This window comes from Parasteatoda tepidariorum, chromosome 7, assembly GCF_043381705.1.
Source record: "Parasteatoda tepidariorum isolate YZ-2023 chromosome 7, CAS_Ptep_4.0, whole genome shotgun sequence".
Taxonomy (NCBI): Eukaryota; Metazoa; Arthropoda; class Arachnida; order Araneae; family Theridiidae; genus Parasteatoda; species Parasteatoda tepidariorum.
Genome location: NC_092210.1, coordinates 6,466,562 through 6,482,092, shown reverse-complemented (window position 1 = coordinate 6,482,092; position 15,531 = coordinate 6,466,562). Strand labels below are relative to the sequence as shown.

The 15,531-nt window shown below is 30.6% G+C and overlaps 1 protein-coding gene across 3 annotated transcripts in view; it reads left to right on the top strand.

Annotated features, from left to right (window-relative positions):
- The window catches only part of LOC107455175 (Octopamine receptor in mushroom bodies), a 207,486-nt gene that overhangs the window by 50,359 nt on the left and 141,596 nt on the right, over positions 1–15,531 (top strand). The window lies entirely within an intron of this gene.

The following is a 15,531-nucleotide window of genomic DNA, read 5'->3' as shown; positions in this document are numbered from 1 at the left end:
TCATTTATTGAGGGATTACTTTTGAAATCTCACACTTTTTTTGCAAATTGTGTTATCTGTGGGCAATATTTGAAATTTTTAATTAAACTTGTTGAAGACGCTGTGTGCAACGTGTTGTTGGCAAGTTTTCCACAAAATATTTCAATATCTTATGCTCGCTTTGTTTTCTTTTAAAATTACAATTATCATTGTAGTACTTCACGCTTCTACATGTACTACATCTTTACAAGAAACAAGAGATCCGATAACACTTTTAAATGTATTACACGTAGAAGTGATATTGAATCTCTTGTTTTCATCTGCATTTGGTTTACATGTTTTTAAATTACAAATATTTTAGAATAAGGTTTTTTTTATTGTATTTAAATTTATAACGCAATTTAACGTATATAAAATAATTATTATAAAATGCAAGTACTGTGAATATATTTATTTAATTTACATTTTAAAGAGAATGAGAAAAAAGCAATGGTAGTGCTCACAAAATTTTTAATTCTTACCGAAATTTCAATAAATAAATAAATTACGAAAATAAATTTTAAAATGAACAAAATATTTTTACAATTAATAAAAAAACAATTTTTAAAACAACAACAAGGAACTTTTTGTCAACTACCATGTCATAGAAATTAAGTACATTAAAATTTTCAACAGCTCCCGATTTGTGCGTGCATGTGTAGGGGGGGAGGGGGGAGAAGGCAAACCCCAAGAACTGCTGCTGCGGAAAATGTAAAAAAAGAAAAAAGGCATGGTTGGAATGATTTTAAAATATTTAATTAAACCATTGATGTCAAATCTCATTGATAATATTTTATTCCTAGAATCAATAATAATCAATAATTATGAAACAAAATACTCTTTTTTTAAGATCTTAAATGTAGATAAGAATGTAACTTTCAAATTATAATTTTTTGTTATTCATTTCATTTTTTCGTAAGTGCTCACTGTACTAGAATGTATTATAATTTGCTGTTTTATTATCAATAAATATATTTAAATTATACCCATTTAATTCTATAAACATTTATTTCAATAAAAGTAATTTTAAAAATTATTAAATATCTACTTGTAAATTAAGACTTGCTCTGCCAAGAATAATTATTTTTGAAAATGTTTTCTGATCTATATTAAGTTACTTTTTATGCAACAAGTAGGTTTTCTGTCTATGCAATTTAGGAACGTTTTTAGTTTGGTTAAAAAAATTATAGCTGACTTTATTTACTCAGTAATTAGTTTACGATAATTAAATAATAATATAAGCCTTTTTATTATTGGTGGTAAGAGATTAAGAAGTGAGAGATTAGTAATTAAAAATTTTAGTTGCAGTATTATTGTTGAATAATATCAAGTATTATTTATACATTTTCTCAGATCATTAACAGCGAAAACAGTTTTTTTTTATAAAAATGTGATTGAAATAAAATAAAAAATACCAATATTTAATATATATGTTACCCTGAATATCCGAATTCAAGAAAATGTCGACTTTCACCGGTGAATGTCAACAATCACATTGTCGCTTTGGTGAATGTCCGAAATATTTGTTATGTCCGATTTGACATTAATTTATTCATTGAAATTATTATATTAATTCGATATTTTAATATCTGCCGAGGATAGATTAGGAGAAACATCAGTGTTCGGATTACCGGTTAAATACATACTGGGACGTAGGGGCACTTGACCTCAAAAAACATTGATGTAAGGCATACCGGGCAGTGGCACTGAACCTTAAGAAAACGTTGATGTAAGGCATACCGGGCAGTGGCACTTAACTAGACCTAGTATGTATTTCGGGTATTTACCAAAGCGACTATTGTCAACATTCACCGGTGGAAGTCAACCACCAATTTCGGTCTTTCGCAGTAACATATACTTTGTTAAACAAAGCATGATTTTTATTAACCATAATTAAATGCTATAATGTTTCACCTTAATTTAATGTTCTTTAAAAAAACACAGAAAATTATGAGTTGATTTCTTACGATATCATAAAATCCGGATCTTTCACAAAAGTTCTGGAATGCCCCTGATGACAATTCTATTTACCATTCTGGTTCTGGATTCTATGTTTGCGACATTACTTTTTATTCATTTTTTACTTCAAAACTAAATTGAAAATTCTAAATTCAACATTCGAAAGGTTGGATTGCGTTCCCAGGAGTTCCAACAGAAGTGAGAAAGGGAGCAATTACACTTCCTCCCACAACCCACAAATATTCGATTTAATCCATCAGATTTTATTGCTCACATCACCTGCCCGTGAAATGTTCTGATAGGGGGGTCATTCATCACTTTTCCTCTGTTCGTGCTGTGATTTCCATTTTCGAAAAGGAATTTAACTTGGCGCCAAATCTTGCATGCTATTTAATAGTTAGGCTTATGTGAGATTCTCGATGTACTGTTGTTTAAAATTCAACGCACGCATTTGACTCGATATCGAAACTTAATATTGCTTACTGAAGAATTTATTGCTTTACACATTAAAGGAAACTGAAACCTGATTGAAATTTAATTGTGTCACTGAAAATTTCTGAGTTTTTAAGTATCGCACAACTAAATTATAAATATTCGATACTATGTTTAGTGTTTGACCCAGCATAGATATTTAAGATTGCTTTCTGAAGAATATATTGCTTAAAGAAAACCGTTATTGAGGTTTTAAAGTTAGTTTAGTGTGTGTTCTTTATCATATGATACTCATTCGTCTAATTTTAGACCGATGATTAATTAAAGATTTCTAACTAAATGTTTACGTATGACCGAATTTAATCAAAAATATTTCATCATTTTATCTTTTATAGGGCCTTTTTTTCCCTAATATTGTTATATTTCGGTATTTGAATTACTTAAAACTGCTGTCTCTTTTATATATAATTTTTTCGCTCGAATTATTGGCTATATTTTGATATGCTTTAATTATTAAAGACAGTATAAAAAAATAGTTGCTAAAAAATCTGTTAGATTATCGGAATTATATTTGTATTAAAATATAAAATGCGTGAAAAAAAAATTTTGAATTTTGTTTCCCCTCATTCATATTCATAAATTTATCAATAATTGATTTTGTAAATTGAAACTCTTTCACTGATGAATAACCATTTTTCTAAGATGCAAGTTTTTATTGTTTCGAAGTGAGCCATGTTAGGAAGAAGAAGAAATCAATGTCTCATAACCATAAATTATTAAAATAAATAATATTTTTCAGTTATTTTGACCTGGATTAACACAGAATAATGAAAACTGTATGAAAATTACGTATAATAATAATTCTGCGTCTAAGGGTTAAGAAACGATTCTCAAGAGATCACGAAATTCAATCATCACTGGCAGCGGTCAGTGTGCAGGTGGATGTCCATTTTAATCAGCCTGCGGAGGGGCCGAGGATGTGCGGTCTACGTTAAACTGTTTTACCCTAAAGTGCTCGATTTCAAGAGCAAGTCGTCGGGATGCCGAACGGGGGGGGGGAGCTATCCACTCTGCTGAGGATCAAAATTGTGATGGCATTTCTTTGGATCATCCTTAGAGAATTTTTCCAAACCGTCGCCAATAGCGCATTGTGCCGCTCTAGCGCGGCGTAAATAAACTATAACTGCGGGCATGCAAGCCGTGGTAGTTTAGGGGATAGAGCGCTCGTCTTCCAATGAGGTGGACCGGGTTCAAATCCCAGCGATGGCTGTTCGATATGAATTACGCATTCGGCTCGCACCGACCACAGTGCTGACGTAAAAATATCCTCAGTGGTTAACGGATCATGGGGTGGTTTTCCTCTCCATGTAACACAAATGCGGGTTAGTTTCATCGAAAAATCCTCCACGAAGGAGATGTGATCCAGGAGTTCACTCGTCTTCAGGAATAGGTTCAAAACTACAAGGCTACGGAGTTGAACATTTATAGTCGTAAACCCTAAATTAGGTCGGCTGTTCAGCGACGATTAAAAAATAAAAAATTGCGCATTTTGAACAAAATTCCGTTAACGCGACGCTTATTTTGCCCTTACCGGCACGATAAACTCTGATAACACAAGACTGAAACAAAACAACAACAAAAAACTTCAACTAGAATTAATGAAATACTAAGGCAAGCCATGTATAAAATTGATAATTTAAAATGTATTTCCTAAATGGCAAACATTTAAAAAGTCTTTTGTTAGGAAAATGGATGTTTTCTCCTTCTCTCTTTTATTCATTTATTTATTTATTTTTAAAATTTATTTGAGTAGCAATTTTGTATTCCTTATTTTCTTATTTGTATTTCTTATTTTCTTATTTGTATTTGCGGAATTATTGAATCAATATGATATATTTGCCCCTTTTTTTAAATTGAATTAATATTTAATCTGATATTACATGAGCATTCCAAATCACGAATTTCACGAAATCGAAAATCTGAATCGTACATTTAAGTAAATAATTTTTGACGTTCTCTATTTTCGCTAAATTCATACAGCGTTTACATGATTCCTAATTCTTTTCTTTTCTTTTTTTTTGCAGTTATTGCTGTTGATTTTCATATAATTTTTTTTAAAAATTAGGATGTTATTATGATACAAAAAATTCAAATCGCGAGTCCGAGTATTCACTATTTAGCGCGATAATTCTATCCTTTCCTTTTTTTTTCTGTAACGAATTGTATCACAACGAATTGCTGCTACAACAAATTGTGTCCATGACGAATTTTCGTCATAACAAATTGTGTCAACGACGAATAGTTTCCAAAAGGGATTGTGCCCACGACGAAATGTTTCAGTGACGAAGTGTCGCTCCGACATAATATATCCGATGAATTGCCCCACAACGATTTGACGCGATGAGAATTTCAACTCGGTGAGATTTGATTAAATGAACCAACGCATAACTTACAAGCGATATCGGCTCCTCAATGTTTTTTTTTTTCTTGACCCCACACTATCTTTTACTGTTAGTATCATGCATGTAAACAAAGCCTGTCATTTATGTCTATATTTACTGCATTTCTGAAATTATCAGAAGATGGCAGCACAAGTCATAGGTGAAAATATATCCTCCCACCTACGTACATTTATAAATTGTTCGCGTCGCGCAGTGGACTGTTCGCTAAGACACGGTTCCCAGCAGATCACCGAAGTCAAGCATCACTGGCTGCGGTCAGTGTGAGGGTGGGTGACCACTTGGATCAGTCTGCGTAGGGACCGAGGGTGTGCGGTATTGGTCCTCGTTAAACTGTGCTACCGTAAAGTGCTCGACTTCGCGCGCAGGTCGTCGGGCTACCGAAGCGGGGGTGCCATCCCCTCCGCAGAGGATCAAAATTGTGATGGCATGTCTTCGGATCATCCTCCGGGATGTTTCCCAGACCGTCTCCAATAGCCCATTGTGCAGCTCTAGTGCGACGTAAATGAACAACAACATTAATTGTTCGCCGTCCAGGTGGCCGAGCGGTTAGTGTGCCTGACTGCGAAGTCAATGGCTGCGGGTTCGAATCCCGCTCAGGGCATGGATGTTTCTCTTTGTGTGTTGTTCTCCATTGTGTGAGAAAAGGCCGGGATAGCCTGGTTGGTAGGGCACTCGGCCCAAGTTCAAGAATTCGGGATCCCCGCCGGTCGAAGACTCCCCGTGTAATAAATGGCGACTGATGCACGTTAAATCTGTCGAGTCGCAAAGTCCTCCATGTTCCCATAACAAATCAATACCTGTGGGGGTACTTATCCAGGAGTTTCCTTGTCTTNGGATAGCGTGGTTGGTAGGGCACTCGGCCCAAGTTCAAGAATTCGTGATCCCCGCCGGTCGAAGACTCCCCGTGTAATAAATGGTGACTGATGCACGTTAAATCTGTCGAGTCGCAAAGTCCTCCATGTTCCCATAACAAATCAATACCAGTGGGGGTACTTATCCAGGAGTTTCCTTGTCTTTTGTATTGGTTCAAAAACTACAAGGCTACGGAGTTGAGCATTTGTAGTCGCAAACCCGAAATTGTGTCAGCTGTTCAACGACGGATATTAAATGTAAAATATTGTGTGATGAGTGAATGTGACCCACCCTATGAACGGGTACCTGTGGCAGTGTGGCGTGGGCTCGCCTCCGTGACTTAGGTTCACTGGTACCCACTGGGTAACGTTAAATGAGTAATACTTCCGGCATCTTCCTAGGTGAAGATCGAATGTTCAGTGAATGTCCGTTAGAAGGAAAAGAAAACATTTAAAAGCTAATAAAGTTTTGTAAGTATATTTACCACGGCCGTATAAAAAGGGTTAAAATTAAATTTGCCTACCTTCGAGGAACCTGTTCAATAAATTGCCTGTATTACAAACTATTGAAATATATCAAAATGCGAAATAAACAAAGTTGTTAAAAGTCACAATCGTTATCCATTTTCAGAGCAAACCCTTTTTACTGTAGAGTGGCTTTTTTTCCGAGAGCAACAAAATCCTCCAGACCAAAAATCAGAGTGCCCACCTGTTTCGCGAGTAATTGCCGCCGAAGTGTTGACTCTTCTTTAGTGTTCCATTCCCCGAGACTTTCGATTTATTTGGGCGGAAGTGGGCTAGCGAGAGCTGAAGAAGACCCTTAAAAAGTCACGAGGGTGGGCGGATCGATTGAAGGAGGAAGGGGGAAAGGAGCGGTCCCGCCGTCCTTCCCCCGATGCAGGCGTCCCGTCAGGAAACCCAACGCAACAATTTGATTATTATAACAGAAGGTGACATAATTATTGAAACTATAGTTATTTCTTCGTCAATTATTGAGGAGGATCTTTTGTTTGTTATCCGAAATAATCTGTCCCCAGTTCTATAAGGGAATAGTTTGGGGGGGGGGCATTTTAAGAGTCACCTCTTGACCTTTTGGAATTGATTGCGGCGAGACGAAAAAATATTTTTTTTTAGGGTTGGGCTGGGAAATACAATTAGAGGTTTATTTAAATAAATAACTTTCATTTGCTATTGTTTGTCACGCGTCTTTAGCTTAATGACTTTAGAGGTAGCTCAGTTTTCACGACAAATTCTGTTTATTGGTATTAAAGAAAAATGAGTTCAGGGAACCTATAATAAACCATGTAAAACCTCGCTACAACAATATTTTGGGGACCCAATAAATATGCTGTTGTAGAGAGATATATTGTTATATCGAGGGCCTACATAATTTGGGGACACAATAAGATTTTTTAAAAAAAATTGTAGTGTTATATATGTATTAACTATGATTGTATTTATACATTATGCAAAAAATTAATTTGCAGAGTGTTAATTATGGTTAAATATAAAAAACAACAATTGAAATAAGTTCAGAAAATAAGATCGTAAAACATACCTGAAAACCATTTTTATTGAAAATAATCTGATATTTTTGTTTGTTTGTTCATTTTTTTGATTGTCCTAAGCACGATAATGATTTTCGTTTATGAATGGGGCTTCACCCACCCTCTGCAGAAAAAATTCTCTTTCAGGTGTTAATGTGTGATGCTTGTGGTCATTTGTGACTCATGATCAGCTTTTAACATTAAAGAAATGAAATTTAATAGGAATGTTACATCTGTGACTTCTTAGGAGATAAGGGAGGCGATTCTAAGAATGGAATCTCTTGGGGTGGTCAGCAGTGAGTCTTCTTTTGTCAGAAAAGATGGAAAAAAATGGCAAAGGATGATAATATAAGATTTTTTACATTATATGAAAATCAATAATAAATGGAGAAAATAAAGTTGAAATTTGTGAAAAAAAAGTCGTTTTACGGGGGTTTATTACTTCAGAGAATATTGTAATATTGAGCATGACATTAATTCATATGCAAGTTCGTCGTGACCACGAAACATTATCGCTCTAAAGGGAGTTATTGTTGTATCGGATATCATAGTAGCTAGAGTTCTCTATAGCTGATTTTTTTTTTTTTTTAAATTGCGAACAAAGTTTTAAACTTCCTCATTGCTTAATCTCTCTCTATATTTCTCTTATGTGGCACCATAAACTCAGTTATTTCTCTATCTAATGGCAACACTATAGTTATAATTCACTTTGTTTGGTTGTCCTAAGTAATTATTTGAGGAGTGTTGAATAGTAAGTTATACGTCAGGTGGAGTAATTTTGTATTTTTATTGAAATACTAGGGGCTGAGACCCCTGTTCGCTGCTTCTCACAAACCCCGAAGATTGTTTCGCAATAATTGCTGTTTCTTGGCATGAAAAAGTTTTATTAATTCAACTAAAAATATGCGTACTTATATGTACTTACCTAAGGTAAATTATTCTTTTCTATCTAATTGAAAAACACAAACGCTCAAGTATTCTATATTAAATGAATAGGCAACTATTTCAAATAAACTATAACAGTAACTAGTTTCAACTATAGAAATGACCAGTTCGATTATTTTTTCCGAAGGTGATAATATATTGATGTTAACTGGCCTTTCGGAGGGAAGTTATTGATTTGTGGGGTAACTGTTTGTTTCATTATGGGGAAAGGGATGTCTGATGGACTTCTAAGAATGTCAACTCTCGCCACTCATTCTCTTTCTTAGACTAACTATAGGGATGAAATAAATTCCAGACTCATCTTTATTCCCCGGAAGGAAATTTCGAAATAAAAACAGTTTTCTAAATTATTAATAATCAGTTAGGAGGATTTAAGATTTATTTAGAAATTAGCAAAGTATGTGTTTTACATTTAAGATATTTCATCCAAATATCACTTGATTAGAATATTTTATTCTTTAAGCGTCATTGAACAGCCGACCCAACTTCGGGCTTACCATTACTAATGTTCATCTCCCCAGCCTTGTAATTTTGAAAACAATCCAGAGGACAAGAAAACTCCTGGATGAAGTATTGGGAGACATTTGCCTTCCTGGAGGACTTTTTGATAGAACTAACTCTCATTTGCGTTACATGGAGAGGAAAACCACGGAAATCTATCACGGTTAGCTTGACCTCAAGGGGATTCTAACCCATGATCCGTCTGCCACTGAGGATATTCTACGTCGGCACTGAGGTCGGTGCGAGCTGGACCCAGAATTCGTTTCGACCAGTCATTGCTTGAATTTGAACCAAGTTCACGCCATTGGAAGGAGAACGCTCTATCCCCTGAGCCACCACGGCTCTGATTAGAATATTATATTTTATTTTATAACCGTCGTTAAACAGCCGAACTAATTTTGGGTTTACAACTACTAATGTTCATTTCCGTAGCTTTGTAATTTTAAATCCAATCCAGAAAGCAAGGGAACTCCTGGATCAAGTATTGGGTGAAATTTGCCTTCGTGGAGCACTTTTGGATAACTCGCACATAATGGAACTAACCCGTATTTGCGTTACATGGAAAAGAAAACTACGAAACCCTCCCACTGTTAGCCTAACGGCAAGGGGACTCTAACCCATGATCCATCTACCACAGAGGATATTTTACTTCGGCACTGTTGCCGGGGCGAGCCGGGTGAGGAATTCGTATCTAACCGCCACTGTTGGAATTCGAACCCGATTCACCTCATTGGAAAGCGAACGCTCTATCCCCTGAGCCACCATGGCTCTGATAAGAATATTAGTCGATATCAGTAATATCAACAAAAGAATATCAACATTAGAATATCATATTTTATTTATTACTGGACTCCGTTCACTTCGCTCACAAGCCCCCACCATTGGTTGATAATAATTTTATTTTTCAACGATTGCTTAGTAGTCATTTTATAATACAGATTGTTACATCAAAGCTAAAAATAAATGAATTTTAAAAAAAGCTAACATTTTTTATTGTATTATCACTTTATTGTAGTATCACCAATTTAAACCTAATCATTTTGCTCGATTACCACTGCACTAACATCTACAAATGATTTTTTATTTAATTTTCCATGTTATAAAAACTCGTTAGCCATTTTCCGCAAAAGAATTGCTTTAGTAATAGTGCGAAAAAAAATGATAATATTTTACAATTTTGTATTCAATACTTTTAATAACAACTCGACGCAGTTTTACTTAAAGCTTCGTAGAAAGTAAATATAACTTATAAATCATTTTATAATTATTAATGAGTTAATGGGTGGATAAAATTTCTAATAGGGTTATTATAAATTATTGAGGTTAGGGATACGTGACGCGAGTGACGTGGTGTGGATATCTCGATCCTCATTGGTTGTTGAAAGGTGGCATTTGTTTACACTAGCAACTGTTCTTTCCATTCTATTTCGAGTAAGGCATCAAATATCAATTCTCTTAAGTGACACATTCTAAATTCTTTCACAAAGATTCTTTCTCAAAGATTCCAATTCTTTCACTATATATTTCTTACTTAACGCAACGACAGGCACGAAACCACGTGGGACATAAACAAACTAATTATGCATCGAAGTTGCCAGGTAGGCAAAACAAAAATATGTCATGATAAAATACACAAACAATAATAAATCTAAGTTTAGTAAAAGAAATAGACGAGACGGAATTATATTTCAACACATCGGATTCGCGATACAGCTTTTTATTCAATTAATTTATTGTTAATTAACATTCTAAACTTATGTAGAGAAACTTAGATCAACTTAAATACTCCATTTTGCTGAAGAAGATTAGCCGGCGCTCATCACATATGTCTCTTATGTTAGTAAGGGAGGTCGTCTTCTTGAAGTGCAAATACCCAATTATTTTACTATAAAGGATCACTGCTTTTAGTTTTAAGCTTTTAATTTGGAATAATAATTAAAATTAAAAACGTAGTTATTGTAAAAGTTCATTCTAATTAAAGGTGATAAAATTACAGGTGAATACCGTTGAGAACGAGAGAAAAAACGGGTAAGAAATATTAAAACTTTTGTTAATTGTATAATTATTGCAACCTGAACTTTCTATATTATTACACCATGTAATTTTCGAACCCATAAGAAAACATCGAAAAAAATTAACAATTTTCCTTTTGTGTGTCATTTTATAAAAGTCAGTTTTACGACACAAAGTTCTTGGAGAAACTTTTTTTCAATTTTTGAGAATTTCAACGGTTGATTCATTCGATTTTCACGTCATTGTTCTTTAATCAATAATAATTAAGCAATCAATATTTTAAATATTTTTATCAACTACAATAATGAAAATTAGTAGTACTAATTTCTCTGCAAAAAAGTATTTTGCTCTGGATCCGAAAGTTATCCCATTTTTATGATCATGATATATTGTCAAGAAATCTCAATATTTCACGATGTATCATGATATTTCTTATTTAAACTCATGGTGCGTAGCGTTTTTAAAAAGTGCTTAAAGGTTCTTGTTTTCGATTTTCGTTTTTTAAAAGCCCTTAAAGGTGCTATTTTCATTGGGTGTTTTTAAATAGTGCTTAATTTTCCCTTTTCGAAAATGAGATTTTTTTTCCTTTACCATGTCAATTCTCGCCACGTATTATGCAAATGTGTGCTTTTCACATTGTTCTATTCAACGCTTTCACAATTCATTCAACCACAATCTATTTCAGCGTACCGTCAGTCTGTAGCGTACGAAAGCGTCCATCATTTTACAGGTTTGATGAAATACTTGCGAATCCGTATGTGCGTCTACTGTGCTGGGTTCGGTGAGATTCTTGCACTCGCATGTGCAACTCTGCTGCAAGATATTCTCAATTTCAAGCTTCATTTTCCACCCTCTGAAATCGAACCGAAAAATCTCTCGATCATTTTTTAAAGGCTAATATAATCAAGAAAAGAGATCTTTGTCAGAAACTAGTTATTTTATCAAGATCATGTAAAGTTTTGTTAATTTATATAGTACTTAAAAATATTTTTGAATGCTTAAAAAGTACTCAAAAGTACTTATAAGTACCTTTTTAGCCTTTAAAAGGTGCTTATTTTTTGTTGAAAAATTTGGCTACGCACCCTGAAACTATTTTACATTATTTTGTATTTATTTTTTGGATCGGTCGATATGTTCGTTACCTAAATAAACTGGCAATAATGAAAAAAATTGATCAACTCTCTGTATAATATTGTATTCAATGCATATCATTACCAGCAAAATTTACGTTTAAAACGATTAAAGAAAAATGAGTATTTTTGTAGAACTTCAAACGAGAAATTCAGGGAGCATTACATTCGTATATTCTTCCATCTTACACGGAAAATCTTTTCCCCCATCTTACAAAAGTGATGCCCCTTACTCTTTTTTGTTTTAATTCTGATAAAAATAATATTATTTCCTTTTAAAAAATCTACAAAACTATTATTTCCTTCTTTTATATCGATTTAAAAAACGCTATTTTATTAGTTTTTAAATTCGTGTCATAAAATAACTTTAAATAATAGTAATTACTCTCACTATAAATAATAATTATAGTTTGAATTTCGATTGTATTGAGGGGAATATTTGCGTTATATTAGAGAGTAAAAAAATTATGTATCCAAATTGTGAATGTAAAACGATATATATTTATTCGTTATATATCGTTATATATATTTTAACATAGATTATAGAAATATAGATATACTTCAAGTTTATGACAAAAAGTATAGATATTCCTCAAGCTTTATACAAAACAGTATATCTGTATTACATATCGTCTTTTATAAAAATAAAAATAAAACTTAGATATTGTCTATATATATATATATATATATATATATATATATATATATATATATATATATATATATATATATATATATATATATATATATATATATATATATATATATATATATATATATATATATATATATATATATATATATATATATATATATATATATATATATATATATATATATATATATATATATATATATATATATATATATATATATATATATATATATATATATATATATATATATATATATATATATATATATATATATATATATATATATATATATATATATATATATATATATATATATATATATATATATATATATATATATATATATATATATATATATATATATATATATATATATATATATATATATATATATATATATATATATATATATATATATATATATATATATATATATATATATATATATATATATATATATATATATATATATATATATATATATATATATATATATATATATATATATATATATATATATATATATATATATATATATATATATATATATATATATATATATATATATATATATATATATATATATATATATATATATATATATATATATATATATATATATATATATATATATATATATATATATATATATATATATATATATATATATATATATATATATATATATATATATATATATATATATATATATATATATATATATATATATATATATATATATATATATATATATATATATATATATATATATATATATATATATATATATATATATATATATATATATATATATATATATATATATATATATATATATATATATATATATATATATATATATATATATATATATATATATATATATATATATATATATATATATATATATATATATATATATATATATATATATATATATATATATATATATATATATATATATATATATATATATATATATATATATATATATATATATATATATATATATATATATATATATATATATATATATATATATATATATATATATATATATATATATATATATATATATATATATATATATATATATATATATATATATATATATATATATATATATATATATATATATATATATATATATATATATATATATATATATATATATATATATATATATATATATATATATATATATATATATATATATATATATATATATATATATATATATATATATATATATATATATATATATATATATATATATATATATATATATATATATATATATATATATATATATATATATATATATATATATATATATATATATATATATATATATATATATATATATATATATATATATATATATATATATATATATATATATATATATATATATATATATATATATATNGAAGTTATTTTAAGATCTTTCACTTCCATATAAGGAAAGATTAAACGATTTGCTATGAGTAATAAATAAATTGATGAGGCGTAAGAATACAGAAAAAGGCATATGACTGGGCCTCTTTACAACTAAAAATCATCCTATAAAATGCAGGAGCAATGTTTTTGCGTGACTTTTTGGTGTATAATGTTTACAAACTAAACTCCGTCGGATCTGACTGGAACTTTGTCCCCCCTCTCCAGCCGGGAGAGCGGGGATGTGACTTCGGCTTCACGATCTATATAGTAAATAAAATCTTGTGCACAACATGTTCTCATTATTCCTGCTTTCTTGACAAATAAATCCACCAAAATATAGGGGTTGTTGCCCTTATATTAGATATATATATATATATATATATACCTGCCAACTTTTACGCATTTGGCGTAAAATTTTATTTTTATATTTAAAGTGGTAGTAAAATGTATGCTTTCGATATATTCCTTGCATTCACAAACTTAATTTATAATCTTTTTGATCCACCACTATTTTTAAAAAAATTAAGTATATATATTAATATGTAATACTGTTTCGTAGTCGGCATAAGTTTGTTCTAAATACAGCGCATGTTTCAGCCTGAAATTGTAATTTAAATTCCATTTTACTACCACTTAAGAGAATCATCCTTGAAAGGATTAAAAGTTTGCAGGTATATATATATACAGTGAATTCGCGATAGCTCGAATCTGATAGGACTGACGAAAAACTTCGACATATCGGAAGTTCGACTTACCGCTAGTTTCGGTTTTGGACTTTCAAAATATTGTCGGATTATTTAATTAATGCTTATTAATTACAAATCTTCTAAATGCTTACAATATTTAAGATCATTTTTCTGACAAGCCATTTACGATAAGACTGTTTGAAGCACTTTATGATACCATGGTCTATTGGGTGCAACATTGCTGTTGTGTTCGGCGAGAGAAACTGCAAGTTTACTGCTTTCAAATTAGGTAGATCACTGTGCGCTGTGCATTTATCCATAAAGAATATCATTTTTCTTCTTTTAGCGAAGAATTTCCGATCCAATTTTCTTACATAGTCTTCAGATAAAACTGATGTCATCCAAAACTTTTTGTTAGACTAGTAATCCAAAGGATACGTTTTTACATTCTTGAAACATCAGGGATTTCGGTATTTTCCGATAAGGGCAATTTCTCTGTCCCAGACGCATTTTCTCCAACTAGGACAGTCAAACTTTCCTTGCTCATTTTACCCCCTGAGCAGTTTTCATCCTTAAACATCATAGTCTTATTTGGAAGACATTTAAAAAATAAACCCATTTCATCAATATTGAAAAATTTTCACCGTATCCTTGAAGTAAATTTGGTAACGTTTCATTTAACCACTGTTCATATACTTCAAGAGGGACAGCTTTATCTTCTCCATAAAGAGTGAGAGTGCGAAAGACATTGTGTGTGTGTTGCAAAGGAAGGGACAAGATATCAGCTCCTAGGTTTTTTTTCTTGCTTCAAAAGATCCAAAAAAAATCGAGTTAAAGGGAGTAAAATTCGAGTAATCGAGAATAATTAACATGAAATTGAAGATAAAAGGG